Source organism: Pan troglodytes, chromosome 4 (genome assembly GCF_028858775.2).
Source record: "Pan troglodytes isolate AG18354 chromosome 4, NHGRI_mPanTro3-v2.0_pri, whole genome shotgun sequence".
NCBI classification, from domain to species: Eukaryota; Metazoa; Chordata; class Mammalia; order Primates; family Hominidae; genus Pan; species Pan troglodytes.
In genome coordinates, this window is record NC_072402.2 from 134231141 (window position 1) to 134254641 (window position 23501).

A 23501-nucleotide genomic window follows, 5' to 3' on the forward strand; every position below is an offset into this window, starting at 1 on the left:
TTATTGAAGCTTGTTTTATGACCTATCATATGGTCTATCTTGGAAAGTTCCATGTGCTTATGAATAAAATGTATGTTCTGTGGTTGTTGGGTAGAATGTTCTGTAAATATCTGTTATCCATTTGTTCCAGGGTATAGTGTAAATCCACTGTTTCTTTGTTGACTTTCTGTCTTGATGACCTGTCTAGTGCTGTCAGTGGTGTATTGAAGTCCACCACTATTATTGTGTTGCTGTCTACCTCATTTCTTATGTCTATTAGTAATTGTTTTATAAATTTGGGAGCTCCAGTGTTAGGGCATATATATTTAGAATTGTGATGTTTTCCTTTTGGACAAGGCCTTTCATCATTATTTGTCCCTATTTATCTTTTTTAACTGCTGTTGCTTTAATGTTTATTTTGTCTGATATAAGAATAGCTACTTCTGCTCACTTTTGGTGTCCATTTGCATGGAAAGTCTTTTTCCTCACCTTTACCTTAAATGTGTCTGAGTCCTTATGTGCTAGGTGGGTCTCTTGAAGGCAGCAGACAGTTGGTTGGTGAATTCTTATCCATTCTGCAATTCTGTATCTTTTAAGTGAAGCATTTAGGTCATTTACATTCAATGTTACTATTGAGATGTGAGGTGCCATTCCATTCATTGTGCTATTTGTTGCTTATATTCCTATTTAAAAATTGGTATTTTTGTTGTATAGGTCCTGTGAAATTTGTGCTTTAAAGAGGTTCCATTTTGTTATGTTCCTAGGGTTTGTTTCAAGATTTAGAGCTCCTTTTAGCAGTTCTTGTAGTGCTGGCTTGATGGCGGCAAATTCTCTCAGCATTTGTTTGTCTGAAAAAGACTCTGTCTTTCGTTCATTTATGAAGCTTAGTTTTGCTGGATACAAATTCTTGGCTGATAACTGTTTGGTTTAAGGAGGCTGAAAATAGGGCCCCGATCCCTTCTAGCTTGTAGGGTTTCTGCTGAGAAATCTGCTGTTAATCTGATAGGTTTTCCTTCATAGGCTACCTGGTGTTTTTGCTTAAGTATCGGGGAATCTGCCCCAATATTCACATAGGTTCTTTTCTATTTTCCTTAAGCGTTGGCAAGCTTGAGAAATAAAGGGACAGAGTACAAAAGAGAGAAATTTTAAAGCTGGGCATCCAGGAGAGACATCACATGTCGGTAGGTTTTGTGATGCCCCACAAGCTGCAAAAATCAGCAAGTTTTTATTAGGGAGTTTCAAACGGGGAGGGAGTGCGCGAATAGGTGTGGGTCACAGACATCAAGTACTTTACAAGGTAATAGAATATCACAAGGCAAGTGGAGGCAGGGTGAGATCACCGGACCACAGTATGGGGGTGAAATTAAAATTGCTAATGAAGTTTCGGGCACCATTGTCATTGATAACATCTTATCAGGAGACAGGGTTTTGAGATCAACCGGTCTGACCAAAATTTATGAGGCGGGAATTTCCTCTTACTAATAAGCCTGGGAGTGCTATGGGAGACTGGAGTCTATTTCACCCCTGCAGTCTCAACCATAAGAGACGGCCACACCCAGGGAGGCCAGTTCAGAGACCCACCTCCAGATGCGCATTCTCTTTCTCAAGGATGTTCCTTGCTGAGAAAAAGAATTCAGCAATATTTCTCCCATTTGCTTTTGAAAGAAGAAAAATACAGCTCTGTTCCGCTCGGCTCACTGGCAGTCAGTGTTTAAGGTTATCTCTCTTGTTTCCTAAACATTGCTGTTATCCTGTTCTTTTTTCAAGGTGCCCAGATTTCATATTGCTCAAACACACATGCTGTACAATTTGTGTAGTTAATGCAATTATTACAGGGTCCTGAGGCGATATACATCCTCCTCAGCTGACAGGATTAAGAGATTAAAGGAAAGACAGGCATAGGAAATCACAAGGGTATTGAATGGGGAGGTGATAAGTGTCCATGAAATCTTTACAATTTATGTTTAGAGATTGCAGTAAAGACAGGCATAAGAAATTATAAAAGTATTAATTTGGGGAACTAATAAATGTCCATGAAATCTTCACAATCGACGTTCTTCTGCCATGGCTTCAGCTGGTCCCTCCATTTGGGGTCCCTGACTTCCACCAACACTTAAGATTCTTTTCTTTGTCTTAACTTTAGATAACCTGACAACAATGTGCCTAGGTGATGATCTTTTTCTGATGAATTTCCCAGGTGTTGTTTGAGCTTCTTGTATTTGGATGTTTAGGTCTCTAGCAAGACCAGGGAAGTTTCCCTTGATTATTTCCCCAAGTACATTTTCAAAACTGTTAGATTTCTCTTCTTCCTCAGGAACACTGATTATTCTTAGGTTTGGTCATTTAAGATAATCCCAGACTTCTTGGAGGCTTTGTTCATCTTTTTTTTTTTTCTTTTTTTTTTGAGACAGAGTCTCACTCTGTTGCCCAGGCTAGAGTGCTGTGGTGCAATCTTGGCTCACTGCAACCTCCGCCTCCCGGATTCAAGCAATTATTCTGCCTCAGCCTCCTGAGTAGCTGGGATTACAGGTGTGCACCACCACGTCCAGCTAATTTTTGTATTTTTAGTAGAGACGGGGTTTCACCATTTTGGTCAGGCTGGTATCAAACTCCTGACCTTGTGATCCACCCTCCTTGGCCTCCCAAAGTGCTGGGATTACAGGTGTGAGCCACTGCACCTGGCCTGTTCACATTTTGTTATTCTTTTTTCTTTGTCTTTGTTGAATTGGGCTAATGCTAAAACCTTGTCTTCAAGCTCTGAAGTTCTTTTTTCTGCTTGTTCAATTCTATTGCTGAGACTTTCCAGAACGTTTTGCATTTCTATAAGTGCGTCCATTGTTTCCTGATGTTTTGATTGTTTTTTATTTATGCTATCTATTTCACTGAAAATTTCTCTCCTCATTTCTTGTCTTTTTTTGACCTCCTTAAATTGGACTTTGTCTTTTTTCTGGTGCCTCCCTGATTAACTTAGTAACTAACCCTCTGAATTCTTTCTCAGGTAAATAAGAGATTTTTTTTCTTGGTTTTGATCCATTTCTGGTAAGCTAGTGTGATTTTTGGGGGGTGTTAAAGAACCTCGATTTGTCATATTACCAGAGTTGGTTTTCTGGTTCCTTCACATTTGGGTAGCCTCTGTCAGAGGGAAGGTCTAGGGCTCAAGGTTGTTGTTTAGATTTTTTTTTTTTTTTATCCCACAGGGCATTCTCTTGATGTAGTACTCTCCCTTTTTTCCTAGGGTTGTATGTTCCTGAGAGTTGAGCGGTAGTGATTGTTATCTCTCTTCTGGATCTAGCCACACAGCAAGTCTACTGGGCTCTGGGATGGTACTGGGGGTTGTCTGCCCAGAGTCCTGTGATGTGAACCCTCTGTGCATCTCTCAGCCATGGATACCAGTACCTGCTCTGGTGGAAGTGGCAGGGGGGTGAAATGACTCTGTAAGCATTCTTAGCTTTGGTTGTTTAATGCACTACTTTTGTGCTGGTTGGCTTCCTGCTGGGAAGTGATGCTTTCCAGAAAGTATTGGCTATGGTAGTATAAGGAGGATCAGGCAGCATGCAGGGCCCAATAATTCCCAAGAGTATATGCCCTTTGTCTTCCAGCTACCAGGGTGTGTAGGGAAGGACCATTAGGTGGGGGCAGGGCTAGGCATGTCTGAGCTCAGACTCCTTGGGCAGGTCTTGCTGTGGCTCCTGTGGGGGATGGGACTGTGGTTCCCAGGTCAATGGAGTTATGTTTTTAGGAGGATTATGGTTGCCTCTACTGTGTCATGCAGGTTGTCAGGAAAGTGTGGGAAAGCCAGCAGTCACAGGCCTCATCTAGCTCCCATGCAACCCAGAGGGCCAGTCACACTCCCACCATGTCCCCTCCCAATAGTGTGGAGTCTGTTTCCAGGCAGTGGGCAAGTACGGTTTAGAACTTGTCCCACCACCTCCCAGTTGTGAAGTAGGGCTTTTGTGCTTTCCTCACCTGTGCAGTCTGCACACAGGATTCATGCCCTCCCACAAGTTCTGGCCAGGAGACTTACTGATCAGTTAAAATGTTTACAAAGTTCAGCTAAATGTTTCCTTCTCCCTATGGCCTTTTCCAGTGCCTCTGGCAGCCCTCCCCAAGGACCCCTGTGAGGCAAGGTGGAAATGGCTTGCTAGGGGACCCAGTGAGCTCACAGGGCTTTTCCTGCTGCTTCCTCTACTCCTGTGTTTCACTTGGCTCTCTAAATTGACTCAGCTGAAGGTAAGGCCAGAATCTTTTCCTGTGATCTAGACCTTCAGGTTCCTCTGTGAGGGTGTGTGTTTGGGAGGCAGATGATCCCTCTTTTCGACTTCCACAGTTTGGGCACTCGCAGTATTTGGAGTGTCTTCTGAGTCCTGCAGGAGTAATCTGCCTCCTTCAGAGGGTCTGTGGGTTCTCCTGGCTTTCCTGAATTATTCCTGCAGCCTTTCTGGAGCAAAAGTTCATGATGTGAGCCTCCACAGGCTGCCCTGTCTGTCCGAGTGAGAGCTGCAATCTAGTCCTGTCTTCCATCCACCATGATCTGCCTCCCCTGTAAAAATCTAAATAACACATAAACACACAGAGTAAAAATTAACATCTCTCTTTGATTCCCCACATGTGAAAATTTTAATATATGTGTATCGTCCTGCGTTTCATCCTTATGAAAATAACAAAAATAAGCTTTAATTAGGTGACTCAGTTCTAGTCAACAATGAAAGCCCACAGCATGTGTGTGCAAGCATGCAGACATTTGGGAAGTGAAGCAGGATGAGGGTGTAGGGATGTATGTGCTGTCGCACTTGTCTTCAATGGGCTCATATAGGTTGTTCTAGAGCTGCCTCCATTAGATAGAAATAAAATATAAATGGGATCACAAATAATAGTAATAATGTCAAAATGCATAATTTGAGAAGATATTATATAATTTGGTAAAGAATAAGCCTATCAATGAATGCTTCATGAAGAAAGTGGAATTTTAGGTGAGCCTTGAAAGCTAAGTCAAATTCAGAGAAGTAAAGGAAAGAAAGAAAAACCCAGAGATTAATTTTAATTTGCACACTACATTCTCCCCAACAGGATTCTACTGTGGTTTATAATAGGGTAAACTACTTAACCTCCTTATGCCTTATTCAGTTTTCTCTTTGATAAAATGGGACAATAAAAACAGAACCAACTTCACAGAGTTATTGTGAAGATTAAGTGAAATGCTATATCTAAATAACTTAGAACGGTATATGAAATACAGTAAGATCCAGTCAATGTTTATTACCTGGACTTCTATTATACAGCAAGAGTAAAGCATTTATTCATAAATCTGTGTCCATTTATGAACTGCAGATACCTGCCACATAAAACTGTGCAGGAGTTTCATTCTTTCCTGTCCCCCAGCAATGAGAAAAATGGAACCCAGCTTAGTTTAATCAGGCATATCCCTCAGAGACTATTTCTTAGGGGTGGTAACTTCTTAAACAATCTGTGATGAAGCACCTGATTTTAAAAATTTTCAGTCCATTGTAGACTAACACTGTTATAAAATATAATAAAAATAAATACTAGAAAAATAAAGTAGAAAAGACATTTAAAAGTACTAATTTTTTATTGTTTGGTTCAATAGGCATAAAATTTCTCTGTCAAATTGCTGTATAGATTTCTGAATTCCCATCCTCCATTTCTGAACTTACCTTGCTTTAGATAGTAACAGCCAGTGGACCGCCCTTGGCGTAGCAGCATTCCAGGGCACTGGACCTGTACTTCCAGAGTTGCCTCCATTAGATGGAGAGCCACATTCCAACCCATGGCATTGTTTGAGTATATTTGCCATTTGGTGCACAAATGAATAGTAGTACCCTCTTGCCTCCGCCTTCCCCTCTGACTCTTTCCTTGGCTTTTATTTCTGCTAGCTGCAGCCCAGTGCATATGAATATAAAGCTGGCTGCTGACAGATGAAGAAAGTACAAATCACAGTCAAGATAACTTACTATTTTGAAGAACATGAGACAGGGTTTCTTACTACCACTTACTTCTCCTTGTCATTGAACGTGGACATGTCCTGAACGTCTCAACATGTCCTGAATTCTCTTAGCTTAGAAGGCCATGACTTTCAGAATTCAGAGTTTAGAGACATTGCAACTGATTATCAGAACTCAATGCTGCTTACATAGACCTTTAACCCCCATAGGAATTGGATGTCAACCTCCTCCCTGCTCTGGCCTAAGACACCTGAGCTGACCACCTGTTGGGATTGGACCCAGTCCTTCCTCCTGCCTCATCCCCATCCCCAGCTCTATTCACATGCCTTGCCTGGTATCATGGTTGCCTTTGTTTCTAGCCCTGACAAGCTTTTATTCAGATGTGTTAATTAAAACAATAAACCTTGCTGTTCCCATTTTCCAATTGCAAAAGTGTTCTTGAATCAAGGGTGACTCAAGGAGTTCATGATTACTTCTAATGAGCAGACCACAAAAATCAATCAGTCCCTTTGTAGAGAAACAACACTCGAGTGTAGTCACCTATAATGTGAACAAGGAAACCTTTCTTTAACAAGAAAAACATTAATGATAAAAAAAGTGTGGGAGTGGTGGAGCTTCAGATCAGCAAGGAGGGTAGAAGTGACTCCAGAGGTGGCAGATTCTGCTAATTAAAATCTGCCCTAAAATGAACTACTTACCAAGACATTTTAGCCTGAATTTTAAAACAAAGACCCAATCTTGTCTTGGTGTCTTTATTCTTTTTGCCTTTTTTTCATCTAAACTTATTTAAAGCTATTTCTATTGTAAAATAAGACACACATACAGACAGTGCATAAAATATATATGTTTGGTTAAAATTATTATAAAGCAAGCTGCATGTAATTGCTTTCTCAGGCCAAGAAATTGAATGTTGCCAGAACCCCAGGAACCACCCAGCCTCTTCCCATATGACCACTTCCCCCACACTCTCCACCTTCCTTACTTCTATGGTAAGCACTTATCTGCTTTACCTTATAATTTTATCCTTTAGGAATGAATCTCTAAACATTATAGTTGAATTCTCTCTGTGAGGTTTAAATAAACTGAATCTTACAACATGCATTCTATGTGTCTGGCTTCTTTAACACAACATTCATCCATATTGTTGCATGTAACTGGTTTCATTTGTTTGTTGTTGTTGCTGTGTGGTATTCCATTGAATTAATATACCCCAATTATGTACCTGCTCTTGTTGATAGACTTTTGGGTTGTTTTCAGTTTAGTGCTATTACAAATATTGCTGCTATGAACATGCTTGTACATTTATTCTGATGCACATGTGCACATGTTTATTTTGGGCATATACTCAGGACTAGAATCGCTGGATCATATAATATGCAAATCTTTAACTTTAGTATATAATGCCAATGGTTTTCCACAGTGGTTGTCCTAATCTGCATTCTTGCCAACAGTATATGACAATTTTCCACTTAACTTTTAAGAGAGGAAAGAAGGCTTTTCATTATGTTAAAATATATTTAACTACATGAAATCCATACATTTAGAGTTTCATGGACTAAGCTCCTATAGGTGGTCTGAGTGGTGTGCTCAGCAAGTGCTCTTACTCTGGACTCTAATAGACCTGGATTCGAGTCCTGGCCCTGCCACTTATTCACTATATGCCATTAGACAAGACAGTTAACATTTTAAATTCTGCTTTCTTGTTTGTAAAACAAGGGTAACCATAATACAAAATTCACACAATTGTGTTAATTTAGTAACACATTCAAAATGCCTAGTACATTGTCTGGCACATTGGAAACCTAAATATAATAGGTGCTATTACATTATTATTATTTTTACTATTACTATTTGCACTCAGGATTTCCTTTCTAACCACAGCGGCGAGAAAGATTGGGAGGCAAAAGTTAACCTTGGCCATCTGTACATGCATATTTTTCAGTAACCTCCAACCTCAGGAAATTGTCTTAGAAAAGGATAATCAAGAGGATATTTACAAACCAGAACTCAGTTTTGTTTAAGTGGCATCAGCCAGATGAGCAACACTTGTCAAGAGTGTTTTCCTAGTCACCCTGACAGTTCTATACCTCCTGGCCCCTCAGAGAAAAAATAATTGGAACCCTGAGCTCTCCACCACCACCTGTCCAGGGAGCCCAAGTGCTCTGCTCCCTCATTCCAGGAGCAGCCACCTGGCATGTCCCTGACTCCTGAGACTGCAGCTGCAGGAGCAACATGGAAGCCATTTGGGCCCTCTGCTTACCGTCGCTCTGGGATGCAGCTGCCAGGAGCTGTTCCCAGAGGACTGTGGTGGCTAGTAGCCAGCAACACTGAGAAATAAAAGTCACAGAATCCAGGATACAAGGTAGAAATTACTGTAAAATACCCTACAGTGAGTGAGCGGGAAGGCCACCAGTGCAGTTCTGTGCTGAGTGTGACTGATCTCTCAGCATCTTCTCTCTAGCACCTGCTCCTTTTGTCCACTCTTCCAGGAAGATGCCCAACAGGCATTAGGAAGATTGCCTGTTCTAGAAACAGGGCTCTGACGGTCCTCAAAATAAAAGACCCATTTAGATTCCAAGGTGCAGGCCCTGGGCTAAAACTCCTAGAGGATTGTGAGGTATGACACCTAATGGGCAGGGGGCAGAAGTGAGGCAGGTTCTTTGTCTGCAAGGAGATGTCCAGGCCTGCTTTTGATAGGGGAAGGAGGTTCAGAGTGGATTATGGGGTCTGATTTTCAGGATTGATTTGGTGAGGCCACTTATTCAGTGATATCATTGTCCTTTCAAGGTCAAGCTTTCTTACTTGTGACTTTTTTCTTTGAGAGGAGTGATGTATTAGAAAAGACTTAAAAGTCTACCGGCTAGGGACCTGGAGTCTGGGTTAATCACACACATGCGTATATTTGTTGTTCTAAATAGGCTAAATTGATTCTTGTACCAGAGAAAACCTGTTCTAATAAAGCTTGAAATCATTCTAGATTACTCATTATTTCCATGCTGTGCATCACGTTTTCCCCACTCTAGTCAATTTCTCTTTAAAATGCTTCCCACCTATGTTTCTCCTTCTTCTTACTTTGTCTTATTACAATCATTCCTTTGTCATTGCAAATATCTCTCATTCTAATCAATTCTTCATAGACCTGTCAACTTAATATTATTCAAATAATGTTTTCATCATATCCTTTCCTGCTCAAAAAGGTTCCCAGTTGCCTCATAGGTAATACCAAAATTCCTCAGCCTGGAGCTCAAGGCCCTTCCTTATCCACTATTTTTTAATTCTCATTTCCCACTATTTTTCCAATGAATCCTGTTAGGACTCATTGTCCCTGTAACATGCTACCCCCTCTGCTCTTCCATGGCTCACCCTCTGACACAACTTGCTTTCTTCCCTTCTTCTTCCATCTTGCCTAGTATTGCCAATGTGTGGTGTGTGTACCTCTGGTATAACATAATATAATTGGGTAGTAGACCAAATTATTTTTTATTTATTTATTTTGAGACAGAGTCTCACTCTGTCACCCAGGCTCAAGTGCAGTGGCGCTATCTTGGCTCATTGCTACCTCTGCTTCCCAGGTTCAAGCCATTCTCATGCCTCAGCCTCTTTAGTAGCTGGGACCACAGACACTCACCACCATGCGTGGCTAATTTTTTGTATTTTTAGTAGAGATGGGGTTTTGCCACACTGGCCAGACTGGTCTCGCACCCCTGACCTCAAGTGATCTTCCCACCTCGGCCTCCCAAAGTGCTGGGATTATAGGCTTGAGCCACAGCACTCAGCTGACCAAACTTTTTTAAAGGAAATTTTAATATGTAGGGTCTTAGTCAATATATAGTGGGGAATTTAAAAAGTCACATCACACCCATGACTTCATAGATATCACTGCTCAGAATGGGCTAGAGTAGAAAACGCTGCATTATCCCACTTTTACAAAGTATAAAATTATAGTCTTCCACATTATCAGGATATAAATGGAGTGGCCCCATACCTTGGCCAGATAGATTGGCTCAAGAATGGGCATTTGGTTTGATTCAGTCCAAAGAGGAAAGGTCTACTAGAGAATTGAGAAAGACGTTTAATCACTCTTAAGAGCCATTAGAAAGGATATCCTCTCCTCTCTTTTTCTGGATGTAGAAGCTGCAGATACAAAGACTGAAACTGCTATAGTTACTTTGGTACCATAAAAGAAGGCAGCCTGAGGACCAAGTCAGCCCACAACACCGAGTTGAGACATGTTCAGAGAGCTCTATATTAAACCAGATTAAACCAATTCTAGTTGGACTTTCCGTTCCATGAGCCAAGGCATTTTCCTACTGTTGAAGCCAGTTCAAGTTAGTTTCTCCGCCACTTCAGTCTAAAGCATCATGGCTGCTTCAGTTTGGATGATATGAGTTGCTAACATAAATCCATGCTTCCCACATTTTTTTTTTACCTGATGTTCATAGTAGAAAAATGGTAGTAGTTGTAACACAGTGGTGTAAATGGATAATATTGCTTGTGATCAAAGGTGAAGCACTCTGGGGCCTTTGGCTGCATCAGCTTCACAGAAAGCTGGGGGTCAGTATCTCAGAACTTGTAATCCATTTGTGGTAAGTGTGAGAGCCCAGTGACTGGGAGGCTCTGCTTTAGAAAATCCATGTCTATGGTTCTTTCTTTTCAGAAATGTGTAAAAACATCACTTGTGGAAGCAGTAACTCATTTAGTAGGTTAAGTATAAACATGTTAGAGTTCGGCTTTTGCTCTTTGTTTTTCTCTTACATTGGGCCCATTCAAGAGCAATGGTTAAAAATAAGAGTTTTACAATGTAAAAGTGAGCTGTGTTGGAAATGTGAGCACTAGTAGTGAATGGCATTCTAATGGTTGCATGAGAAGTTAAATGTACTGATCACTATGCTCTGGCATGCTTTATGAAAAGCTGGGCAAACACTAAAACGATTTCTATTTTATTCAGATGCCCCTGGCTTCAGATAGAAAGGCCCTGAACATCTACTGGGGTTTTGAGAAGAATATCAACACTTTCCTAAGAGAATTTTCTATCTGTAAGATCATATACTTGATTGGAAATGGCTTTGCTAACTGGCATATTTTTATTCATTTGATCAACTTAAATATACCCTTACAAAAGAAGTTTATACCAATACATCAAGCGTACAACAAAGTGAACACAGTGACTGCAAACCAGATCTGTAGGCCTCATGACTCAAATAATGAAAATTGTGATTTTTTTCATTGTGCAAACAACTTGATTATTAACTCTGATGAATATCCGCTAAAAATATTTTGAATATTATGAAAAGCAGTTGGAAAAACTTGATATGTATTCTTTGAAATTATTTTTCCAAATGGAGTAAATGGATTAAAATAAAAGAAAGAAAAACCAAAAATATTTTCCCTTAAGGACATTAGCAGATAATATTAATATATTCAGAAAAAGTTTGAAGCTTGCTTCAGTTTTTGAAATAAATATTTATCAGAAAAAACTTCCTATTTTATTTTGATTCAAAATTAATTATCAGGATTCAGTTCTTTCAGAGAATATAGTGATTTTTTTTTCTATTCTCATTCTATACTCTTGTCAGTTGGAATTCAGTTAAATCATAACTAATCACTGAAACTATTTTATAAAAATTTCTTTTCATCTGAAACTAAGTGACTGAGCCTATTATATGCTTTATTCTTGATTGACTTTATTCTTTTCTGTTAGAAATTATATTTAGGTATGCATTTCTACAAATCGATTATACCGAATATTGCTCATTTTACTACTTAACTTTTAGTTTGGATTTAATTTTTAAATTCAATAATGTTATTTTGCTCTATTTGTACTACAGGTTTGTATTATAGTTTGTCTAATGACAGTAGTAATATAATATTTTATTCATGAATGCATGTTAATAAAAATGTATATTATATACATAAGTATATAATAGTATGTGTGTTGTTCACACATGGCCCCAGTTGGTCATGTGGATAACTGAGGCTTTGGAAACACGGCTCTAGTTGAGATATACTTCATTCAAGGCCAAGATACATTTTTCTTCCTTTAGGAAGCCTTCCCTGACAAGTCAAACCAGCATCAAGTTCTCCTTCTTTTTAGGACTCTTAATTGTGTTTATCTTTTTTGTTTATCAGTCTTAAAAAGCTCTTGGTTTTACTCTTTTCGTTAATTGACAGACACTTCACTTACAGTGTTGACCTGTGTGCCAGTAGCAGGGTGGTGGAAGTGGTCTGCTGTAGGTGCAGGTAATAAGAGGTGCGTTGACTTTAGTGAATATAAAAACATCAGCAAAACCCTCTGGGCATGGTAATCATGCGTATACCTCCAACACTTTGGGAGGCCGAGGCAAGCAGATCACCTGAGGTCAGGGGTTCGAGATCAGCCTGGCCGACATGGTGAAACCCCATCTCTACTAAAAATACAAAAATTAGCTGGCATGGTGGCAGACCAGTAGCCTGTAATCCCAGCTACTCAGGAGACTGAGGCAGGAGAATCACTTGAACTCGGGAGGCAGAGGTTGCAGTGAGCAGAGATCACGCCACTGCACTGCAGGCTGGGCAACAGAGTGAGACTGCATCTCAAAAAAATAAATAAATCAATACAACCAATTGAAATCCAGTCTGCTTTTGATTATCACCAGGTGCCAGCAATTCTGAACATCACTGATAAAATACTCCATTCCAAAAAAATCTGTGGTTAGTCCAAGTTTTAAATAATTATTGCAGCTATGGTTAAATTTTAATAATACATATGTATGCTTCAAACGAGGACATTGTTATTACTTTTCCTTTAATAAACATTGTATTGAACACAAAATAATTTGAAGAACCCCTGCTTATACAGTTAGCCTCCAACATTTGTGGATTCAACTGTACTTATTTATTTCAAGAACAACATAGTTCAAGTTCATAGTTAGAAGTTTATGATGGTTTGAAATCATTGGCTGGTGCTTGTTTGGGGTCTGGTTTATGTCTCCAATCCTGTGGTCTACATATTCATGCATTTAAACAGTGGATTTGAAATAAACAATACTGACCCAGTCAGTGACTGTAAATTTCTTCAATCCTGCCATTCCTATGTGGTCACTTGAAGTTTTTATGTTTAAAAATTTAAATCAGTAAAACAGTATAAATTGAGGGGTGCAATATTTTTGTTTAGCTATTTAAAATTTTAGTTTGTATTCAGAATTTGACTGAATTTGAAGAGTAATTTAAAAATTGGAATGTATTTAAAATTGTCTTAAAACATCACATGCCAAGAAAATAATGGTAATTTCTGATTATCCTTGATTACTATTAAAATGATTTTCTCAGATAGAAAAGGAATGTATTTAAAATGATCCAATGCATTTGTTAAAACTCAAGATTGTACACCAAAAAGGGTAAATTTTACTGTATATAAATTATATCTTTGTTTAAAAACAATATAAAAAGTTCTACTCTGGGTGTCAAACACGCTAAGTACTTCACTAAAATGAAGAAAGAAGTGGATGACTCATCAACAATCGGTGCTACTGGGAGGTGTGGAGAGAGGGAAGGTATTGATAGTGGTCAGGAGTTAAGTTGGCATACAGGCTACACCACACAAGAACTAGTGTCTATTCTCAGCTGGCCCGTGGAGAGTCATATATTGGAAGAGGATGTGAACTGCTCACAAGACCAGCAGTTTTGCAATCTGCTGTTACTTGGGGTGGGAATATCTATAATCCTTTTCTTCTTTACCTCCCAGCACCAATCTCTTAATCCCCAGAGCTGGTCATCTAGCATCCTATGAGCAATTAGAAACCCACTGGTAGCCTTGTGCAATTGTGGGGTACAAGGATGATGCCCATGGAAGAGGCCACAGAATAGTCTAAGCCTTCTGGGAAAGATTCCTTATGTTTCTTGTCAGTGAACATTGTTTCCTTCTCTTAATTTCCATAAGCTCTTTCCATGTGGGTTTTATTACACAAAACATCTCATTAAATTGGACATCTTTTCACTACCTCTTCTTTGACTCTAGTTTGTTTTTACTGATTTGGAAATCTAAATACCTTGTTAATTAAACTGAAAATGCCCCCCCCCCCCCCCGCCCCCAGGCAAGTAGAACCAATCCTAATCATTGCAGTGGCTACATCTGCATAGAGATCACTGTGTAGGGTTAGCAGAATGCTTAACCTCAAATTCACTATCCTAGAGAGGTAGCATGAGAGCATGCTAGGCTGGAAAGCCAAGGTCAGATACCTGGGGCCATGTCATGGGTTTCCACAGCATTTTAGAATAGGAGAGCCCTCAGAGAATGTCTAACAGTTTTGATTAACCCATTGGTTACCAATGGGAGAACATTGTTACCAATGAGAACAATGAGGCCCAGAAACAGAGTGAGGTTTGCTTGAAGCACACAGCTCATTAGTGACAGAACTACGACTGCAAATCATGTCTCCTTCTCCTACCTCCACAAAATAATGCAATATATATGTATGGGTCAAGCCATGAGCTGCATTTATTTAGAAGGTGGTGGTGAGAAAGAATATAAGGCATACCTGGGAGAAATTTGTCATGTCTTTCAGCTACAGAGAAAATTCACTCCAGAAAATAGTTATGGTCTCAAATAGCTGTGAATGAGTTCAGGATTCCTGGGGAATAGAATATTTAAAGAAACCTCATTTAGAATCCTTTTGTACACATAAATATTTTTTGGAATATATATAATTGCTTTCCATAAATTTTAGAGTATTTACATCTACGTTGTTTCATATGCAACCATCACATAGTCAGAAAAACCTAACTTGGAGAGGCCATGGCTCTCCAGAGAAAATGCTATTTGGGGCTGTATTATTAAAGGTAGATGACATTGGCTGCTGCAACTGAAAACCCTGAATTCTCAGACACTTTACACAAGACAATTTATTTTCTTCTTGTGTCATAGTTAGATATGGGGTAAGGAGAGCTGGTCATCTAGTGGCCCAGGTTCTACTCTCCTCTGCGTCCAAGGAGTTCTCTCTAGTCTACTAGCCAATGGAGAACAGAGAGACACACAGTTGGAAGTAAGGGTTGGGTCAAGAGTTGACACATCACTTCCGCTCACTTTCTAATGGCCAACACTTACCCTCCTGGCCAGCTAACTTCATATCCAGCTTTATGCCAAAAAAGTGAAGCATTCATGGATGTTGGTGAGCACAAGCTTTCTCTACTCAGGTTTCACCAAAAGGCACCTGCATGGCAAAACTTTCCCAACTCCAGCAGGGCCCTGTGCTGGAGGAGTCTGAGCCCATGGCATGTATCATTATGATAATTCTCTAGAGACCATGACATCCTGTTCCAGGCTTCCACTACAATAGGGCAGGACCTGGATTCAACAGGAACACAGCCGGTTCCTCTCTGGAAAATCTCGGCTTCTGGTATGGCACAGCTTTTGAGCACTGAGTTGCACCTTTCCAACTGCAATTAAAGTTATTAGGTGTTTGGCATGAGGAATGTGAGAACCCAACCTGTCTGCAGAGTATAAAACATTAGAATAAGGTGGCCGGGTGTGGTGGCTCATGCCTGTAATCCCAGCACTTTGGGAGGCTGAGGCAGGTGGATCACGAGGTGGGGAGATCGAGACCATTCTGGCCAACATGGTGAAACCCTGTCTCTACTAAAAATACAAAAATTAACTGGGCATGTTGGCACGTGCCTTTAGTCCCAGCTACTCTGGAGACTGAGGCAGGAGAATTGCTTGAACCCAGGAGGTGCAGGTTGTGTGAGCCGAGATCGCACCACTGCACTCCAGGCTGGTGACAGAGCAAGACTCTGTCAAAAAAAAAAAAAAAAAAAAAAAAAAAAAGAAAGAAAGAAAAAAGAAAAAAAAAACATTAGAAGAAGGTATAATGTCTCTGGAGTTTTCCTAAGACTTCCTGATGTAATAGCCTCTGGGCAGTATGCACGTGCTCAGCTGCAGTTTTCCTGAATAAACTATGTGTCTTCTTTCAAAGTACTTCTTGTCTCAGACGTGTTTTTTTCCCACTGCTTAAAAATAGAAGCCTAAAGAAGAAATGAGAATGGTTTGGTAATGAAAGATCAAGGCAGACAGTAATTATTGATGAAGGATGAAAGCTGCAATGGCATGAGAATGCATTTTACCCTTTCCTTATTCCATGGAGCATAACTGACTGAGCATAACTTGAAACTCATATTTGTATTTTTCTGAAGCTACACTTCCCATAGGCAGCTCTCTGCTTCTGACAGCCACCTTTAGCTGAAGCATTCCTCACTGGGTTTGCACAACTTTCCTTTGACTTTATGGCAGTCAAAGACACTTCTACCCAACCTGCTCTCCCTCTCTTTCACCTGGGATCCAACTTGCATTACAAGCCATGATCCAATGGCTCTCTCAGCTTATCTTGGATTCTTCCCTGTTTCCTTGTATGTGGGCATTTTCCTAATAAAATCTCTGCACATCCCTCTTTGCCTCTTCTTCTTAGAAGATCCAGACTAACAAAAGTTCAGGCTTAATATTATCCTGTGAACTATCACTTGCAATGAATACAACATTAACACATCACTAATTTCCACAAAGGTCAGCTCTAATAAGTCTTCCCTTAAAATTTCTATGAAATAAGAAAGGGGACTTAGCAACCAAGAAGCTGAGAATTGGGATGTTGGAGAGATCAAGGGGCTTGGGCCCCTTTTAAGTGTTATTTCCGTAGGGTAATCAGGGGAACCCGAATTCTATTCCTAGAGGCCTTTAAGAGAAGAATCTATACAGGAAATAGCAGCAAGTGAGTAATAATATACCACTTGATTATTTATTGTATTTATTATTGGCTGGCTCAAACCTAATGAAGAGTTTTCTAGTAAGCTTGGCTAGGCTGAGCTGGGTTAGGCCAGGCTTGAGCACCCAACCTAGCCCAAAGGCCTAGTAGGCTCTTCAAAATCTTTAACTCAAACCTAAATTCCAGAATCTACCTACCCTCAGCCAGACACATGGGACAGAGGTCAAAGGCAAAAGAATACCTAAGCCTGTGTGTTTGAAGACAAGAGAGATTAAGATGGTGGGTCTCTTCCCATGTGGGAATGAACTCTGGCTTACCTGACCACCTAAGCCACAGGAGGAAGGAAAGAGGTCATCCATCAGGATGTTTACGCTGACACCACCCATTTTAGAGAGCATGACCTAATCAGATTCTTGGAAAGCAATGCAATCAGATTATTATTCCCTCATCTTAGAGGAATCAAAAGGAAGAGAGTATTGAGGGAAGGAAGATAATATTTACCCTCCTCGGAGAGCATTCCTAGATCCTTACTAAAATGCACATTAATCACTTAGGAGCTTGGTGTGTGTGTGTGAAGGGGTCTTATAGGAGGCAATCCCTTCCCTTAAGGAGTGAAATTCAATTGGAAAATGAGAAAGACATATACAGAGAAATCAGATAACATTTCAGTTCTTGGCTCTGTAGTTCTGAACAATAGGATGGATGGGATCAATATGAGCTGGGCTGACAAGCATGAGCTTTTAAGAGTAGTCCAAATCTTGTAAAGTTTTGTAGGCTCCTTGGTTTTCTTATGTAATAATCTTACAGGGCAAGTCCTCGTGAAGATTAAATGAGATAAAACATAGTGCCTAGCACTCATGAGAGATGGCAAGTTGGCAGTGAATGCTGGCCAATTTCCAGGATAGGTGAAGGGGTGGGGTGACTCCAGCTGAGAAAAGCAGCAGCCGCAGAGATGTATGTAGGGACCACAGGGAGACCACTTGGCCAGAGAGAGGCGAGCACTTTGCAAGATTGTGGGGAGTCAGGCAGTATGCTTTCATAGGCCTAGGGAAAAAGAGCCATCCAAGGCAGCTGGCTGGCACTCCAACTTAACGCAGAAAGAAATTGACTGAGAAGTAGAAAGTGGCAATTGGAGGTGGGTGCTTACATACTTAAATACCCGAGAACAGTTGGGTAAAAGGGTTCAGCTGGACTTTTCTTGTCAGAAATGAGGCTGCATTCTTCCTCCTCTAGGGTCCTACAAATAGGATCAACAGCATAAAAGAGAAGATTGCCTTTTCTCACTTCAAGCAATCAAGGATGCTATTACAGAAACTTGCAGAAGGCCAAGCAGAGGGTTTGCCTGTTGCAATACCAATTGTTTGCAGAATTGTATTAATATTCCATAGCTATCGCTACATTTTCAAATAAGATAGGTAAAGAAATTAAATGCAAAGTGACAGTGTGGAACCCTATTGAAAAAGTTATTTCTCAAACATTTACAATTTACATTTTTTTAATCAATCACGACAAACCCAGATAAAAACATTTGGCCTCTAATGTACATTCCATTCTAATTATAAAATGACCAATCTACTTTCTAAGCTGTTTGATCTGTACCTGTATTTACATCTTCCCCTTGCCTGTTGCTTCCAACAGACATCCAAGATTGTCTGGGTTTTGGACCTGCCTACACAGATGCAATTTTTGATGTCATTTTCACATAAAGTTAAATACCTCTGGATCCTTGTAGCCTTTTTCCTCCATTGGTTTCATTATCCCAGACTCAACACGCACGACTCTCTGTCTTTATTAAGATATTTTGGTTTCTCCCGGAAAATAAAAAGTGCGTGTAATGTAGCCCATTGCGGTTTTAATCACAGCAAAAATGATAACAGGATTTGCTCACAGCTTCATTTAAACATCCTTGTGAATAAGCACCCCCTCCCCCGAGATTCATTCCAGCCAAGGAACACAGGCCATAAGCACTGGTCAGTTTCCCATCACCCTGGTTCTGGTCTGGTGGAGAGAGTGAAATATTCAGGTACTCATGACTTCTCTGCTTTCCAGTATATTCTGTCTCAATCTAATTCTAAGTTAGCTTAACAACTCCAGAAAACTCTGTTTTTGTGGCTAAAATTGAGTGTCAGTATTCTTTCCTACCTATCCTAGGCTAAAGCCCAAACACCACTCCCTTGTTGCAACCACAGATGCTCCTGAGCTGAGAGAATAACAGAGGAGCCCATGGACTCATTGTTCCTGCATGCTCATGCATGGCGTAATAGAGATATAAAGGTTGGCACAGAATGTTGTATGGAGAGTGTTTCTAGGGTCCATCCACAGCAGGCATCAGAATGGCTAGGAATAACCATGCACTGGTGTTGCTCAATAATTTGCTTTCCCAGTGCTAATGAGGAAGGAAGAAGCTGTGCGTGATGGGGCTTTGTGGTTGCTATGAGGAGTGTGTCGCTTGATCTGATTAGTAATGATATCTCAGGCTTATCATAGCTTCTCTGAGAAACCAAACAGGCTTATGAAGGGCTTTCCACAACCTCAGAAGTTCCTAGCAGAGAAAATCCATGTCCAGGAGCAGCTGCATGGAGAGGAAAAGAGGAAAAGAAATGCAGAGAAAAAAGGAGGGCATGGAAAATAAGAGTAAGAACAGAGAAAAGGGAGGAAAAGGAGAGGAGAAAAAGATGTGTGTTTAGGGAAGGCTACAGTCTGTGGCTGTAGCCTTAGCTTGTCTGGACTCCTAAATTAAATGGACATAGGGATCTCTGCCCTCATTTTCCAGGAAAAGTTTGATTTCATATCATGTTCCTTATTGTCAGACTGTGGATCTTCAATTTAGATTCAGAAAAGTAGCCATCCTGAGGAAAGTACATACAAATAAATGCCCTCCAAATTACATGAGCTTTACAGACATATTTAACAATCAACTTCTGATCCTGGTAAGCATATTGAATGTAGCCTATTATTGAGAGCAATGAGGTATGTACATTACAATAAACAGTATTAGCTTTAGTGATTGCTTCTCTGAATTAATCATGGCCAGCAGGGATTTCTTGGAACTAACTTTTGTTTTATTCACGTGTTTTTTTTTTTCAGGGTTGGGGGTGGCGGGGTACTGTGTGTGCTGTATTTAGCTGGCATTTGTAAAATGCTGGTACTATTGTCGAAGTCAGGTATCTAATCAGATTGGGCAATTACTGGCATTTAGCTATTGGGTGGTTTTGGTTTTAATTTTAATCCAGTAGATGCCATTTAAAGGGTAACATTAAAAAAAACTTTTACAGAATGAATAAATGGTTATTGTAGAAAATTTTCAACATATAGGACAAAGGAGAAAATAAATATTACCAGTAATCTACTCAAGAATAATGACTAGTAACATTTTGGATTTCTATTTGTAACCTAGTCTTTTCTTCCACAGTGCAGGTGAGTGAGTGTGTGTATAGATGTGTGGGTGTGTGTGTGTGTGTACTTCTTCCATGGCTATAAAAATTGAGATCACATCCTACATACTATTATTTTGTGAGCTGGGGTTTTTCCACTTAACATTGTCATGAATTCTTTTTCATATCATTAACTTTGTCTTCTGTAGTATATTATCTAATAGGTATATTTTATTTTATACTAAAGATACATTACAATTGATTGAACAGTTCTCTGTTATTTTATATTAGCCAATTCTCAGATTTTGTTTAAAAAATCCTGATATAAATATCCCAATCCATCAACTTGAGGTTACAACTGTAATGATTTCCTTAGAGAAAATGCCTATAAACTGAACTTTCTGAGTCAAAGAGTAAGAGCATTTTAGCGGATTCTGATGTGTATTGTCTAATTACTCTCCAGACTCAAAAGCAGTGTGAGTAATGCCTGTCCACTGAGCCTTTGCCAACACTAAATATTGACTATTAGTACATTTCAAGTTCTTATTGAAGCTATATTGATGACATCATACTCATGAGTTATAAAATAATAACAGCTATACACTGAGCCCTTCCTAAGGCCAGATCCTATGGTGTGCACTTTACACATAACCCTCTTTCTTAAAACTCCCAATAATTGTAGGAGGTGGTGTTATATTATCTTTTTTTTCAGATGAGAATATGAAGATAAGGATGATTAAGTAACTTACCCAAACTCTCACAACTAATAAGTAGAAAGTGAAACCAGGATTGTCTAATTTCAACACTTGAGTTTTTACTGACAAAATCATCTGCTTCAGTAGTGGCTACATCCTAAAACTTTAAGTTTGCAGATGCTATATAACTTCTACCTTAGGTTGGTTCCCCAGAAAGGGACTCTGAGATTTTGAGATTGACATGCAGGAGGATTACTGGGGAGTGCTCTTGAAAATAGCCCTATAGGTGGGGGCAGGGGCAGAAAAGCCAGATGGGCAGAGGGAGAAGTTGAATAGCAAAGCAGCTGTGGCAAAGCCTGAAGTCAATTCCACAGTGAATCTTGCAGCTGGGGTGGCAATTCGAGTGTCCTGTGCTGGGGCAAGAAGTCTGGACCTTTGCAACTGATTGAATGTGAGCTGTGCCAGATCACGGCTTAACTTCAGGTGAGTCAGCTCCATTAAGCCAAAGAGAATTCCCAGAGACTCAGCTGTGAGCTGTCATGCAGGGACTCCCCCAGAAGCCGGGGGAATGAGCGCCTGGGTACTGAAGGAGGGTCTGGGCAGCACAGCATAACCACCACTGAAAACTCCACAACAGCTTTTCCGGGAACTGACATCATGAATCCAGCACAGGTCCAAATTCTTGCCTGTCTTTAGTCCTGTTAGGATAATTCTACCTTTCTGATGAGTTTTGGCTCCCTTTCTAAGGACTAGCTGGGAAAAGTCATTGTCTGAGGCCTGAGGCATATTCAGCTTTAGAACACTGGTGGTGGGACTGGGGGAAAAGTATAGAGGCTGTGGCCAAAGGAAACCAAGGAGGACCCTGTTCATTAGCTGGTAATGACACAAAGGTTCCTGTAGGTGATGACTTCTGTAGTGCCATGCCAATAATCCTCTTTCACATCAGGAATCTCCCCAAACCCACTTTCAGTCCACGTGGTTCTGATGGAGCTAACCCTCCCCTCAACCCTAGGAAAGGGAGCAGGACCAAATGCTCCTGACCATAGTGATTGGGTAAAGGACAAACAGATGACTTCTCCAACCAATGGGAGTTTTGGGAAAGAGAGTCTCTTTCTCCCGGAGCTACTGAATATAGGCCTTGAGAGGCTGGTGGCTATCCTCGCCTTCACTTGGAGAGAAGACACTTGGAGAAACTGGAGGGAAAGAGACACAGAGAGAGATAAAAACAAAGAGGCACAAACACAGAGACAAAGACAGAGAGACACCGAGTTTGGCAACATGGCTTCAGCACTTGAATTCAGAAAAGCGTTAATCAGGCTTTTCAATTACCTGAGAAAATAACTTCCTTTTTCTCCCTCTTAAGACTGTTTGAGTTGGTTATGACCTTTGGTTTTGAAATAGTTCTGACGACAACAGAGATGGCTAAAGAGCTCAAACACCAAAGAACAGGGCTTCTTGGCCACCAGCAGCAGGTGGGAGGGTTTAACAACCATGAGCAGCACAGAAGGCTGTCCTGAGGACCAGAGAGGAGACAGGGCCTTCCCGGGATTGCACAGGTGTTGGAAAAATTCAGTCAGAAGGCAGACCTCCCAAATGCAGAGAAGCGGGTTAAATATACACTGACCTTCTCAAAAATATTTATTTAATAACCTAGGTATTGATGGATGGTTGGGTGACATGGACTCCAGTATGTGCCATGAGGGATACGAAGATGAAGCTGTCATGAACTCTGCTCTCGAGAAGCTACTGTCAAAGTTTGTTTTTTTTAAACTTGATATATTTGAGGTAGAATTGACAAGATTTTAGTATTGATGAAATAAGATAAAAGGGATGGTGAAATTAATGATGACTTTAGCCAAAATAATTAATTCAGGTGGGGAGGAGAGAAGGGGATTGACTGAATTCTAGTTGACTGAGGCTTACTCATAGTGGGAAGAGCTGTGAGCCATGTACTGTTTTATTTATTGTTTTGTTTTCGGGTTTTGTTTTTCAATACCAAAAGTGGATATTCATGGAGTCTGAGAAGCTAGGATTAGAAATGCAGTATGTGACAGCAGAATGGCAATGTCATAAGCCATCACTGTGCTAGGTTCTAGAAATAAAATATAGTTGATCCTTGAACAACACAGATTTGAAGTGCCTGGGTCCACTTACATGCAGATTTTCATCCACTTCTGCCATCCCTGATACAGCAAGACCAACCCCTCCTCTTTCTTCTCCTCCTCAGCCTTCTCAACGTGAACACCACAAGGATGAAGACCTTTATAATGATCCATCTCCACTTAATTAAGAATAAATATTTTTTCTCTTACTCATGATTTTATTAATGGTATTTTCTCTAGCTTACTTTATTATAAAAATACAGTATATAATACATATAGCACACAAAATATGTGTTGATCGACTATTTATGTTATTGATAAGGCTTCCAGTCAAAAGTAGGCTAATAGTAGCTACATTTTTGGCAAATCAAAGGCTAATTACATGGATCTGATCACTATACATTATGTATATCACAACATCACTATGTGCCCCATAAATATGTACAATTATTGTGTTTATTTAAAATTTGGAAAATAAAAAGTTACAAAACATTTTTTTAAAATTTAAAATTTAAAAGTTCTATGTGGATTTTTGAGTGCATGGGTAAGTTGTCACTCCTAACCCCCGTGGTTCCAGGATCAACTGTAGTGTGTATTCTTACTGACTCAAAATTCTTTATATTTATCTGCTTCTCCACCACTTGCCACTTCAAATGAACAA

General features: G+C 40.1%; 1 long non-coding RNA gene across 1 annotated transcript in view; it reads left to right on the forward strand.

Annotated features, from left to right (window-relative positions):
- Window positions 1-23255, forward strand: part of LOC129144019 (uncharacterized) — a 54524-nt gene extending 31269 nt beyond the window's left edge. Inside the window, exons 2-3 of the long non-coding RNA XR_008548086.2 lie at window positions 22393-22492; window positions 22966-23255. This is a non-coding gene — a long non-coding RNA (uncharacterized LOC129144019). The remainder of the gene's footprint in view (window positions 1-22392; window positions 22493-22965) is intronic.
- Window positions 23256-23501: the final 246 nt, after the last annotated feature.